The sequence below is a fragment of the Gopherus evgoodei genome, chromosome 15, assembly GCF_007399415.2.
Source record: "Gopherus evgoodei ecotype Sinaloan lineage chromosome 15, rGopEvg1_v1.p, whole genome shotgun sequence".
NCBI lineage: Eukaryota > Metazoa > Chordata > Testudines > Testudinidae > Gopherus > Gopherus evgoodei.
Genome location: NC_044336.1, coordinates 505,019 through 519,769, shown reverse-complemented (window position 1 = coordinate 519,769; position 14,751 = coordinate 505,019). Strand labels below are relative to the sequence as shown.

At 51.0% G+C, this 14,751-nt stretch overlaps 1 protein-coding gene across 1 annotated transcript in view; it reads left to right on the top strand.

Annotated features, from left to right (window-relative positions):
* The window catches only part of LOC115635670 (zinc finger protein 436-like), a 340,481-nt gene that overhangs the window by 310,735 nt on the left and 14,995 nt on the right, over positions 1-14,751 (top strand). The gene's annotated exons all lie outside the window — the stretch shown is intronic.

Here is a 14,751-nt window from a genome sequence, read left to right as displayed (position 1 = left end):
TGAAAAATCAGACAGGGGGTTGGGGTAGGGTGAGCAGATGTCCCACTTTTATAGGGCCAGTCCTATTTTTTCAGTCTTTTTCTTATATAGGCTCCTATTCCCCACCACCCCGTCTTGATTTTTCACACTTGCTGTCTGGTCACCTTAGATAGGGGTAATTGGTGCCTATATAAGACAAAGCCTCAAATATCAGGACTGGCCCTATAAAATCAGGACATCTGGATCTGATCACCCTAGCAGGGGAGCGCATCTCTCCCCTGGGCTGGCAGTGATTCATCTCATCCGGGGGGAGCGGCATAGGGCAGGAGGAGCTGCTGTGGCTCCATGGGTGCCCCGTCCCTGAGATCAGTAGCGGTGGTGCCCATCGGCATGTGATCAGACCTGAGGATTTGCCGCTGCTGTTGCCACTCTGCATCCCAAGAGGTGGATTTTGGGGTCCTGCAGTTTTCCACCTGTCTCCTCCTCTACTGCAGCTGTTGGACCAGCAGGTTGAGAGGTGAGTCAAGCATGAAAGCAGTACTGTGTTGCCATTTAAAGTGTCATTTAACAACTTTGTTTGCCAAAAATGCTTGCTAACAATCCTGAATTCAATTTCAATATTTTTTTTAAATCAATATCTTAGCCAAAAACAGAAAATTAAGTTGTTGATAATTATTTGTGACAAGTTTGGTATGGGGAAGGGAGTGGGCCAGTTTGCATCAGAGAAACAAAAAATGTTAACTGACTTTCCTATAGCCCTGTTACTGCTAAATAGAGCCCTCCAACAACTGTAATATGCTCATCTTCTTACTAGTGTATACAGCAGGGGTCGGCAACCTATGGCACATGTGCCAAAGGTGGCACGTGCGCTGATTTTTGACGGCACGCGGTGGCGAGCTGAGCGGCTCAGCCCGTCACTGCTTTGGGGTTCCGGCTGCTGCTCCATTGGCATCCAGGGTCCCAGCCCCTGGCGCCACTCAGCACCCACTGCTGGCCTGGGTACCCCTGAGGAATCCCAGGCTGGCAGCGGCTAAGCAGGCTGGCAGCTGAGACCCCGACTGAGCCACTCAACCCACTGTCGGCCTGGGGTTCCATTCACTCAGCTGGCAGAGGGCTGAGCAGGACTAAATTCAACCAAATAGGACAACAAGAGCAACTAATGACAAAGTGCAAGAGCCTAGAGCAGTGGTCCCCAACTTTTTTCGTCTGGCGGGCACCAGATGAAGGACCGTGGTGGCGGACAAGCATCCGCCAAAATGATGCCGAATTTCGGCGGCATTTCGGCAGATGCTTATCCTCCGGCCAGTACATGGGTGCACCAAGAGGCCCCTGCGGGCGCCGGGGCACCTGTGGGCATCGCGTTGGGGACCCCTGACCTAGAGAGCCTCCTGAAGCATGGTGATCGTTTTGATTTAAATGGACTTGAACTGTATGAAAAATTGAGTTGCCACATGCAAAATCGATGATGGACATTGTACAGTTTATTCATACCAGCAAACTTGTTAACATATATCCTAATGTGTACATTGCCACTCGTATTCTACTGATAATTCCTGTAACAGTAGCATCAGGAGAACAGAGTTTTTCAAAACTAAAGCTCATTAAAAACTATCTCCGCTCTACAATGAGTCAGGAACACTTGACTGGTCTTGCTATTCTTGCAAACGAACAAGAAGACATCACTTTGTCTTTGTCATATAATGCCATTATTATTGATTTTGCAGCCAAAAAAGCCAGAAAGATTGCTTTTTATTAAAAACTAATCCTTGTTTCAATACCTCTTCATATTAATTTCCAATAAAATGTTGACAAATTTAAAAAAATGATTTTATTTGCATTATTCTGTCAAATCAGAATTTTGTCTATAGTGCTACTTCTTTAGTGCTAGTCCATCAGCATTACAGTGCGCTTAATTAAGTTAAACTGGTTTTAATAACATGCATGTGGCAAGTTTTCCAATACTGTAAGCTTATGTTTGTGTTGCTAAGAGCAAGACAGGCACGGGGCACCAGTTTAATAATCTCACCTAGGGCACCATAAATCCTAAGGACGGCCCTGGGTGGATAAGTTCGTGCTCACCGCCCTCACCCCCGACATGCTGGCGGCCGAGGACCTGGAGAGCCCCCCAGATCTGCTGCTTTCCAGCCTCATGGTGCCCTGGCCCAGCCCCAGTGGGAGGGAAGGCGAGGATCTCCGGCTGCGGGGCTACCTGCTCAGCACCGATGAGCCCACCCGACTGTTCACCTCCTCACACACCCCGGGAGCCCCTCTCACCGCCACCGCAGCCGGGGCTCAGCTCCAGGGAATCCCGTTTCCCTCCCTCCCTGGCTCCTCACACACTCTGGGCAGGGCCGCCCAGAGGATGCAGGGGGCCTGGGTCAAAGCAATTTCGGGGGCCCCTTCCATAAAAAAAAGTTGCAATACTATACTATAGTAACATGTATTTGGAAATGTAAAAAATAACTAGTGAAATACATTCAACAATTAATTTATAATAATTTGAAAATACACCAAATACATTATTTAAAAACATTAAATGCTTTACTGGTATGTATACATTTGCAGTTACATAATGGGCTGTTACTGGGTGATGGTGATGGTGATGGTTGGTGCCAATGGGCTGTCACAGCCTGGGGGCGGTGCTGCGGTTGCCCTGGGCTGGGTGGGGAGCTGAGCTCTAGATTGGGGGGTGCCCGGCTCACAGGGGCTAGGCTCAGGACTGTGGGGAGACGGAGTCGGGGATTGTCCGGCTCAGAGGGGCTGGACTCGGAGCTGGGGCTCAGGGCTGTGGGGGGTGCCCAGCTCAGAGGGGCTGGACTCGGAGCTGGGGCTCAGGGCTGTGGGGGGTGCCCAGCTCAGAGGGGCTGGGCTCAGAGCTGAGGGTCAGGGCTGTGGGGGATGGGGTCAGGGGTGCCTGGCTCAGAGGGGCTGGGCTCAGAGCTGGGGGTCAGGGCTGTGGGGGGATGGGGTCGGGGGGTGCCCGGCTCCGACCCAGCTCCTTACCATGCCGCTTACCCCCTTTCCCCGACAGCACTGCAGCGGCGTGGTGTCTCCAGCAGGGCCTGAGTTTTCGCGGCTCAGCTGCAGCTCGCAGCCCCGCCCCCTTACCAGCTGAGACACCAGGGGATGGGGGAAGACGGAGGCAGGGGGGAGCCTCCGATGTACCCTTTGGGGCCTGGAGCAAATTGCCTCATTCACCCCCCGCGCCTGGGTAGCCCTGACTCAGGGAGCCCTTCCTCCCACCGCCGCAGTCCGGGCTCTTTTCCAGGGGACCCCGCCTCCCTCTCTCTCTCCCTGGCTCCTTCACACACTCTGGGAGCCCCTCTCACCGCCGCCGCAGCCCGGGCTCGGCTGTGTGAGGAGCCGGGGACGGAGAGGGAGCCAAGCCCGGGCTGTGGCGGCGGTGAGAAGGGCTCCCGGAATGTGTGAGAAGCCAGGGAGGAAGGGAGGAGGGGTCCTGCTGCCGCTGCCACTCCCAGCGGCACCGCGTTTCCGAGTGGGCTGTGCAGTGGGCGCGGATCCTGGCTCGGGCGAGTGGCTGCGCCAGGGCCGGCTCCCAGCAATGAGGCCCCAAGCTAAAAAATAAAAATAAAAATTAAAAAAAAGGAGGGGACGGAGTGCCGCCCCTTAGAAGGTGCCACCCCAAGCACATACTTGGAGGGCTGGTGCCTAGAGCGGGCCCTGTTTCCCTGTAAATCTTTATTTGCTTTAGCAAAATTGCTTTGCCCAAAATAAACCGTAATCATCATGATACATCTTTCCACCATGTTCTCCATGGTTTTTGTGTTGTTTTTTTACTATTCTTATGCAGGGAGCAGATTTCTCTTTCCTTCCCTCAGGCCTGGTCCACACTACGCTGTTAAACCGATTTTAACAGCGTTAAATCGATTTAATGCTGCACCCGTCCACACTACACTGCTCTTTATATCGATTTAAAGGGCTCTTTAAATCGATTTCTGTACTCCTACAAAACGAGAGGAGTAACGCTAAAATCGATATTACTATATCGATTTAGGGTTAGTGTGGACGCAAATTGACATTATTGGCCTCATTCTTTTACAGTAGCTACCCACAGTGCACCGCTCCAGAAATCGACACTAGCCTTGGACCACGGATGCACACCACCGAATTAATGTGCCTAGTGTGGATGTGCACAATCGACTTTATAATATGTTTTATAAAATCGATTTAAGCTAATTCGAATTTATCCTGTACTGTAGATGTAGCCTCAGTCAGTCTCCTTTTCTTACCGACTGGCGTGTACCAGCTTACTTTCACCTCTGCTCAGGGGTGAGGTGCTGCCTGAAGATGACAGAGGGCAAAAGCCCAGCACGGGAGTGGGGGAGGGAGACAGAATAACTGAGACACCAGTGTTTGCAAAAAGGGGGGGGGGGGAAGAGGGGCTTTTTTATTTCCTCTTCCATGGGACAGTACCTCTCAGCATGGGCTTCCCAGGGCTGGGTTCTTAAAGGCACAGGTATCCCAACACATAGTCACTGCAGCTCCTATCTGATTTAACCTCCTGAGGTGCTACAGGAGACTTGCTTGATTCAACTAAATATTTTACATACACCTCCTCAGAAACAAAGAATCCCTTTATCGGTTTATATAAAGTCTCCAAGAGGTTCACAAATTTGTCTGATGTGCTGTTCAGATTCCCTGAATTGAGCTCCTATCCTTGTAATCCATTTTAAATATACCTTGGCTCCTTTAAATTGATTAATTTTAAAATGTTATTTTCATTACTCTTAGCACTTCATCATTTACCTTTGTTATCATTGTGCAGATGCATGTCATTGTGCTATTTAATTTATATTTTAATAACAAATACTCATAAAAATATGTATAAGCTGCATAATAAATGATATGTAAATGACTTCACTCTATTAAGAGGTAATTGATACATTTGTACACCAGGCAGGGCTGTTTGGAAACTGAAGGCTTTATGCTTCCATCCCACACCGCTGCCAAGTTTTTTCTTTAGACAAACTTTGTTGCATATGTAACCCTTCTGCCCCTCTGAGTTGGCAGCAACAAGGGCCGGGTTCAGTATCCAGGGGTTCCGTTTCAGTAACACAATGCATAACCGGCGCGAGCCCCCACCCAGTGACCTGGGACACTCACATACCACACCCCCCTGGGCGCCTCTAGGAGGCAATACTTCCCCTCTCACAAGCACGGAGTCTGAGTGTAGCAAAATCTTTTTAATAAAGGAAGGAATTAATGCGGCATCCCATTGGAGAAACACCACAAACAGGGTTATAACACAAACCATAAACAAAAACCCACCTCCAAGTACTCTTGGCACTGTCCTTTTTCCCCTTAGGGTTTTAAGTCCAATCACCCCAAAGTCCAACAACCCAAAAGTCTCTGGTCAATGCACCCCAGAGTTCGAGAGTTTATCTGTAGAGGTCCCTCCCCCCAGCCTGGATAGAAAGGGGCACCTTACGTGGTCCTGGGCCAACTGCCCTGCCTCTCCGTGGGTTCTGCTTCCGCCTTCTCCACGAACTGCTCCGCTTTACCAGCCGCTGCACGCTGCTCCTCCAGCCGTCCTCAGAAGCTGCTCTGCTCCATGAGCTGCTCTGGTTCTCTCTGCAAACTGCTCAGCTCCGCTCGCTCTGTGGGCCACTCCACCCATCCCACAGCTACTCCGCTCTGTCAGCCACCAGCTGTCCCGTGATCCACTCCAACCATCCCCACAAACTGCTCCACTCCGCCAGCAGCTCTGTTCCACAGTATAGCTTTGGGCTCCCCACTAGTTAGCACCATACTCAGTGCTCTCAGGTCAGTGATTTTAGCCATTTTCAGCTCTTAGTGATTCCAGCTCATAGTAGGGGAGCCCCACTGCTAGTGCACCATTAGCTCAAAGTGATTTCAGCTCAGTAACCTGCATTTAAATTCTGAGGGAATAAAAAAATCATCTCTGACATTCCACAGTGGAGAGAGAAGGAGGTACAACTGGTGCATCTAGCTCCACAAGGCAACTGCACCACCAGACACAAATACCTGTCCCCAGCCTCTCTCTCAATTCTCTGGGTTTTGGAACCCATGTCCCATGTCTAGCCAGTACCGCCCAACTGAGGGTGAGCAATTTGTCACCAAGCAGTCCCACAGCTTGGGAGTCTGGGATAGGGTAGGCGTGCCTATGCAAATACATTCTCTGAAATTCTTTCCACCAGATGTCAGTGTAGAGCTTATCCTGACTCTGCTTACACATAGAAAAGAAAGTTTGTGTAGCCAGTGAAGGCCAAAGTAGAGCCCACAGGCCAAAGGCAAACTATAGAGTTCTACAAGTGAGAGGCAGCAACATGGGACAGAGGCCCCCATTAGTTACAACTTTCTACTACTGGACCAGAAGATAAGAAAGGCAAGAGGTAGCAAATTAGGACAAGATTAAGCAAATAACCATATACAGTCACTCCTCACTTAAAGTTGTCCTGGTTAATGTTGTTTCATTGCTGATCAATTAGGGAACATGCTCGTTTAAAGTTGCACAATGCTCCCTTACAGGGCCGGTGTAACCATTTAGGCGTACTAGGCGGTTGCCTAGGGCGCCGAAATTTGAGGGCACCAAAAAGCGCCCTCAATTTTTTTTAAATGGTTGAGCAGCCGCTGCTGCTGGGACAGAGAGGGAGTCTGAGCTGCCGGCGGCAGCCCGCAGTCCAGGGGTTCCCCTGGGTCAGGGCGCCGCTGCGGCAGCCGGCAGCCCAGGGTGTCCCCTGGGTCAGGGCACCTCCGCGGCAGCCTGCAGTCCAGGGGTGAGGTTCCCCTGGGTCAGGGCGCTTCCATGGCAGCCCGCATTCTAGGGGGTCCCCTGGGTCAGGGCGCCTCCATGGCAGCCGGCAGCCCAGGGTGTCCCCTGGGACAGGGCGCCTCCGCGGCAGCCGGCAGGCCAGGGGGTCCCCTGGGTCAGGGCGCCTCTGCGGCAGCCAGCAGCCCAGGGTGTCCCCTGGATCAGGGTGCCTCCGCGGCAGCCGGCAGTCCAGGGGGTCCCCTGGGTTAGGGCGCCTCCACGGCAGCTGGCAGCCCAGGGTGTCCCCTGGGTCAGGGGGCCACCACGGAAGCCGGCAGCCCAAGGAGTCCCCTGGGTCAGGGCGCCGCCACGGCAGCCGGCAGGCCAGGGGGCCCCCTGGGTCATGGCGCTGCCGCGGAAGCCTGCAGTCCAGGGGTGAGGTTCCCCTGGGTCAGGGCGCCTCCGCGGCAGCCGGCATTCCAGGGGGTCCCCTGGGTCAGGGCGCCTCCATGGCAGCCGGCAGCCCAGGGTGTCCCCTGGGTCAGGGCGCCTCCACGGCAGCTGGCAGTTCAAGGGGTCCCCTGGGTCAGGCGCCTCCGCGGCAGCCCGCAGTCCAGGGGGTCCCCTGGGTCAGGGGGCCTTTGCGGCAGCCGGCAACCCAGGGGGTCCCCTGGGTCAAGGTGCCTCCGCAGCAGCCTGCAGTCCAGGGGGTCCCCTGGATCAGGGCGCCGCCACAGCAGCCCGCAGTCCAGGGGTTCCCCTGAGTCAGCACGCCGCCACGGCAGCCCGCAGTCCAGGGGGTCCCCTAGGTCAGGGCGCTGCCGCAGCCACCGGCAGTCCAGGGTGTTCGGAGGGGCCACAGGCAGCTCCCGTGGAGCTGCTGCAGTCATGCCTGGGGACGGTCGGCTGCTCACGCGGTTCCGGTGGACCTCCAACAGACACCACTGCCTACCTGCCCAATCAGGGCATAGAAGGGGGTGAGGGGAGGGTTGAAGTATGGCTGATAAGAAACCTTATCACTGTTTGGAATGTTCACTGTCCCCCTTAGAAATGCTAACAAGCTTATTCAGCAAAGTTTTGGTGTACTTGATTCATGCTATTAGATCATCAATTAGGCATCAACGAGATAATTTAAGAGTAAATGTCTTTTTGTTTGAAGTACCACTGAACACTAATCTGTCCATTGCCCTCTCCCTCCTGTGTTACTGCTTGAAGCATAATCCTGAGTAACAGTAATGGGGATGCTGGTAAAATCTTTTAAAATATTTCCCCTTTATAATGCCACATTTTTAATACAATTTTAAAATTAGATCCCATAATTTCAAGGCATCGATTTCCCCATTTGGACAATTAAATTGCAATTGTTGGCATGAACATCATTTTAAAGCTGGGTTTTGAAAATCTAATTTAACTTCAAAAATTAATGACCAAAAGATGGGCACGTGAAGTAAGGTAAAAGTAATTAACCGAGGGTCTAGCATTCACTCCCAACACCGCAAAAGAGCTGAGGGATTTCCAAAGAACTCCGACACCACTACAGTGTATCATTCATACGTGAGAACATAGTTACTACAGATAATAAATAATAAGTTACCTGGGTTGGAAATAGATCTTTGTGGAAGGGAAAGCAGGAAATTTGTCTTTTTGATTACAGAATTATTTTGCTTCTGGATCCATTAAAATAATAACCAATTTTTGGGGGAGGGGATGTGGGGAAGAAACTCTTTTCTCTACTAGGTTTGTTTATAGGCAGCTGAAAAGAAAAGTTAACCTGCTTTGCACAGAACTGAAACCTAAAGGTCTCTCCTCCCTCCTTCTCTACTCTGACCCCTCTGGGCTATTCCAAGTTAATTGTCATCTAATTGCCCAGCAAAGAAAGAGATAGTGGCAGCAATTAGACATAGCCCCCACCAGTTCAGGAGTCATTAACTAACACAGTACTGCATGCTTTCCGTGCACCCAGGCCTAATGAGGGACTGGGGCCAGAGGAGCAGGGTGGGGTGAGCCCCTAGGGAGTGAGCCGTAGAGAGCCAGTGTCCAGGAGGCTGAGAGGGCAAGGGGCTGCAGGGGCATCCCCACTGCTATTTAAAATGCAGATCCCGCAGTGGTACCTCTCCATGGGACAGAGCCGGTTCCTCACAGAAGCTTCTGTCCAACAGCTCTTCCTTCTGCAGCTGCTCTTTGTGCTCCAGCTCCATCCATGGCAGCTGAACCCCCTGTCCTGACTGCAGGCAACCCCTCATCCCCTGCCCTGCCTCCAGTCAGCCCCGCACCCCTCCCTCTGCCTCCAGCCAGCCCCTCACCCCCTGCCCTACTCGCAGCCACCCCTGCTGCACCCCCTGCCCTGCCCACAGCCAGCCTCACACCCCCTGCCCTGTCTCTAGCCAGCCCCACACCCCTGTATCCAGCCAGCCCCTCACCCCCTGCCCGCAGCCAGCCCCACACCCCCTCCCCTGCCCTGCCTGCGGCCAGCCCCACACCTCCTGCCCTGCCCACAGCCAGCCCCACACCTCCTGTCTCCATCCAGCCCCTGCTGCAGCCCCTGCCCTGCTTGCAGCCAGCCCCACACCCCCTGCCCTGCACACAGCCAGTCCCACACCTCCCGTCTCCATCCAGCCCCTGCTGCAGCCCCTGCCCTGCCTGCAGCCAGCCCCATACCCCCTGCCCTGCACACAGCCAGTCCCACGCCCCCTGTCTCCAGCCAACCCCACAGCCCATCTCCAACCAGCTTCACATCCCCTGCCCTGCCCAGAGCCAGCCAGCCCCACACCCTGTCAGGTTATTCAATTATTTTCATTAAATATGTAGGCTAAATAATGAAATTAATAATTTTTCAAGCTGAATATGTATTAATTCTAATGAACAATGCCACATTATGCAGTATTCATTTTTGAAAGTTTATAATAAGCAGTGCTCTGGGGGGAAGGGTGGGGGCAGAGGGTGCAAGGTGGAAGTTTCGCCTAGGGCGCAAAATATCCTTGCACTGGCCCTGCTCCCTTATAACATCTTTTAGCAGCCGCCTGCTTTGTCCACTGTTTGCAGAAAGATAAGTCCACTGCAACTAGCTGGTGGGGGCTTGGGACCAGGGTGGACCGGCAGCCCTACTATTAGCTGCCCACTCCCCTAAGTTCCATGTGTGGCAACCGCCCAGCAGGCTATCAATTGCCAACAGTTCAGCTGTCCCACCCCCCACTGCCCTGTGCTGCTCCTGCTCTCTGCCTTGGAGCTGCTCACGGGAGTCTCCTGCTTGCTGTGTGGCGTGAGGGGGGGAAAGAGGGGAGCTAATGTCAGGGTGTTCCCCTCCCCGCTGCTCCTGTCACCCACTTATCCTATCTCCATGTGGAGGGGGCACACAACTGGGCTCAGGACTGAGGGAGCTTGCAAGCACCAGGTGCTATCTCAACTTCCTGATTTACTTAAAAAGGCAGTGTACTTAGACTGGGGTCAGACTACTTAAAGGGGCAATGCACATCGCTGTCTCATACACAGGGTATGTGTCTCCGTCTGCCATGCTGTCTCCCCTCTCTCCATTCGTGCTGCCTTGTAGAGTATGAGGCTACATTAACAACAATGTGTTAACCCTTGAGGGCTCAGCTGAGTGCTAGTTCATCATTCAACAGTAAGGCATTCCCTAGGAAATATCCCACCCACCCTCTTCCACCCTCTGACTCCACCACCTCAACCAAGCTTCACAATCATCATTGCTGTGTATAGTAGTAAATTATTGTTTAAAACTTATACTGTATATACATATATATAATATAGTCTTTGGTGAAAAAAATTTCCCTGGAACCTAACCCCCCCATTTACATTAATTCTTATGAGGAAATTGGAATTGCTTAACATTGTTTTGCTTAAAGTCGCATTTTTCAGGAACATAACTACAACATTAAGCGAGGAGTTACTGTATATCAGTAACTGCTCTTGGTAGCAAATTATGTAAGGTAGCAGTTTTCATACTACTGGAGCCTGCAGGTGAGGGGAGAGACATGGGGTAAAAGGCTGGGGCTGGGCAGGAAAGTGACTCTGCACCAACGGCCCCTCCTTTGGCTCTGGCTCTGCTCCCAGGAGGGCAGGGGTCTGCGAGTTCCTGAGCTGCTGCCCTCCCTGACCCCCGCAGGCTCTGGTCCCCTGAGCGCCTGCAGGAACTGAGCCAGCTCCAGGAGAGCAAGCAGGGACAGGTGGGTAAGAACTGCATGGACTTTTCAAGCTGAAAAAAAAAAGGGATATTTGGGAGGCAGGGGGACAACTAGGGGCTGTGGGAAAGCAGAGCAGTGATACTGTTATTAATAGTCTGAGACCCAATGTCTGGAGCCCCTGTGCCATGCTGTGGGAGAGGCACTAATGGAAACTCGATTGATTGGCTGGCTGGAAGCAGTGTAGTCCCATGGGTGTAAATGCTGTGACATAGCAATGGAATGAGTTTTCTGAGACCAGGGTTGCCCAGAGGATTCAGAGGCCCTGGGGAGTTTATTGTTTTCACACAGACACAGACAGACACACACACACACACACACACACTAAGGAATTAAAACAAGCATTTAAACTGAAAGTTTGGTTGAATTATTATGCAAAACAAATGTAGTCAGACCCTATCTAAGTCTCTCTCTGGTATTATCAGAGTTGCTTATTTTCATTACTGTCATGAAAAGGTAAGGGCTAATTTTACTCTCAGTCCGGATCTGTGAAGGGCATTCACTTCTCCCTTTTTTTTAACGAACAGGGATACAAGGTGGAGGAAAGACAGCAAAGAAAAGGTGGGTGAAATCCAGCTTGTGTTGATGTTTTTGGAATACTGCACCCAGAGACACCATGTGTGTATGTGGGGAGGGGGGGAAGTGAGGTCACGTGCTCTCCAGATTTGCTGCCTAGCTTGTACTGAGCACACACACATGGACTGAGCATGCTGAAGCTGGCTGCCCTGACTCTGCCCTGACCAGCCCTCACCCCCACTTTCAGCAGGCACGGGTTATCTCTGGCTGAACAGAGGGAATGCTTTGGCAGGGGCTGGCAAATCAACTGTGACACCTGCTGCTTGGACCTTGGTTCAAGCTCAGGGACGTCATCTAGTTGTATCCTTTCTCCTTAGACAAAGCAGGCTTGCATGGAAGCATTATAGGCTATTTCAGGATTCGATGCTAAGCCAAGGGAATGAGAGGTAGGATAGGAGGAGGGGACAGTAAACAAAACAATGGGGAATGAAAAACAATATAGGATCTTATGTGCCTCTGTCTTGCAGATCATTAGACATTAGCACTGGTCCAGGGACTGGATGCTATGATGAAGTGATGACTTTCAGCACTCACAGGTGTTTCCCTGGTGTTATGTGTTATCCGGACTGGTGATCTGCTAGGTCACTCCAATCCTTGACTCTGGGAGCCAGCCTTATCCTGCTCTGCTGTGAGAACCCCGACTCCCAGACACAACCCTAGGAACCTCTGTCTTGCAGTATCCAGTTATGCTCACTGGATGCTTCAAGCTTATATGAGTTCGGCAATTTAACAAAGAAATTGATATGTACCAGGCTTGTTATCCCAAGGAGTCTCTGACATGCTTCAAACCAAACACACTGCTTCAGGTAGAATAAACAAATACATTTATTAACTACAAAGATAGATTTTAAGTGATTATAAGTCAAAGCACAACAAATCAGATTTGGTCAAATTAAATGAAAGTAAAACGCATTCTAAGCTGATCTTAACACTTTCAGTACCCTTACAAACTTAGATGCTTTTCACCACAGGCTGGGTGATTGCCCTTCAGCCTGGCTCTCCCCTTTGATCAGTACTTCAGTCGCTTTGTGATGATGTCTGTAGATGTAGGTGGAAGAGAGAGGAAGAGCATGGCAAACATCTCTCCCTTTTATCATGTTCTTTCTTCCCTCTTGGCTTTTTCCCCCCTTCAGAGTCATGTGAGCATTACCTCATCATAGTCCTAAAGTGGCCAAAGGAAGTGGGGTGACTCATAGATCCTTTGTTGCTGCCTAGACCAGTGTCCTCTGTTCCTGTGAGGCTGGGCTGGGTTTGTCTCATACATGCCCTGATGAGGTGTGAACTGCCCCTCTGCTCTTGGAGAGTTTTTGCCTGGGCTTGTTTTAAGTCATGAGGACACATTTTCAGCCTCATAACTATATACATGAAATGACAACCTATAACATAATATTACTATAACAAAAAATACCATAACAATGCTCAGAGCATCATGAGTCTTCCGAAGACATCCGACATGACAAACTTTGCATTGGATACCACACCATCATATTATAAGGATGAACATGGGGGCATAGGGTGTTCTCCCAAGGTACAGAGCGTCACACCCAGTCCCACCCCAGAGCCCGCACCCCCAGCCCAGAGTCCTGACCCCCTCCCACACCCCAACCCCCATCCCTGAGCCCCCCCCAAACTCAGAATCCCTCCTGCACCCCAAAGTCCTCATCCCCAGCTCCACACTGCAGCCATCACCCATGCACCCCAACCCTCTGCCCCAGCCCTGAGCCCCTCCCACACCCCAAACCCCACATCCCCAGCTCTGGTGGGTCATAGGCATCAACAGTTTTCTTCAACTGGGTTGCCAGAAAAAAAGGTTTGAAAATCACTGCCCTATCCTGACCAAACCTCTCTGTGTGTCAATCCAAAAGGCACACTAGGGTGCAGGAGCAGCTGCATCAGGGCAGAAAGGGGGTCCCTCATGAGTCCGAGGTGGGGTGCCATGCAATACATAGGTTGACCAATGTGGGGGATATTACAGGAGGACTGGAGTCTGAACACAGAATGGGGATGAAGGCCAGGACATAGGAAGAGAAACCAGGGGACAGATGAAGTGGTGTTCCAGATGCAGTATGGGACAAATGGGGAGCACTAGGACCATGGGGGCAGCTGGGTGGTGGGCTAGGAAAACAGGATAAAGGTACAGATCACAGGTAGATGGGGTGGGTGGATAAGACACTGGGTAGATGGAGCAGGACTTTAAGAAGGGAGCCAATGGCAGGGAGCATGACCCCAGGAATATGGTGGGGGCAAGACACAGTGGGGCAAGACCCTGCAGGGCAGGAGGACTAGTAAAAGGGACTGTGGCAGGGGGTTAGGACACAGGGAGTGTAATGTCTAAATCAGTTCCCTGCCAGGATTAACTAGCATGTGTAGTGACCTGAGGATGCTTGGTAGCATCTTCTAAAGCTGCTGCCTCAGTGCTCTTACCTACCATCAGACTCTGCTACCTGTTGAAAACAGAAGGAAAAAAGGGGGCACGGGGGCAAATTAGATGGAAGAGAGGGACAGAATTTGTACAGGGACCAAACTGTTTCCAGAGCAGGGTAAAGGTGATGAAGGGAGAGGAAGGAGCTACCTCCATGTGCACTTGCTTATAGCTATCCCCCCATTTTCTTCCATGAGTAGCTCATTCTGATGCATAGCATGGTCCTCTGTCAGAATATGCTACCATCCCTTTTTACTTTAGGGGAACATTCCATCCCTCTGAATGAGACACTCATGGAAAAAGCTGGAGGTAGTTAATTAGGATAGGGAACAAGACCTGATATGGATAGTGTCAGAAACCACCACTAGTAGTTAAATCTAATGGCTAAATCTGACAGGAGGCTGTTTTTCACACCATCCCTGGTGAGGCACTATGAAAACGTGCAGGGCTGAGGAACCAAGGTTGGAAGGGCATCTGCTCACAGCAAATGATGCCCCTGTTTGGAAGAAGAAAAAGTAAACTTGTAAAGATTGAAGGACAGTGATGAAATGTATGATGATAAAAATATTTACCATAGGGAAAAGGCTATGAAACAGGGATAGAAGAATTAGTTAAAGAAATTTGGTTTACTTCTTTTAATTGAAAAGGTGTGAAAAGTACATAATATTGGAAGTCCAAAATTGTATTAATTGTCACAGGAACATAAGACCATTTAAAATATATAGAATCTTGGGGAGAGGTAACAGTCAATCGGTGGTTGCAGTTTCAGCTTGCAAAGTTATCCAGAAAAAAATGTAAATGTGTCCTTAACTGTATTCACTGCAAATATTCTTGTTGCTACCAAA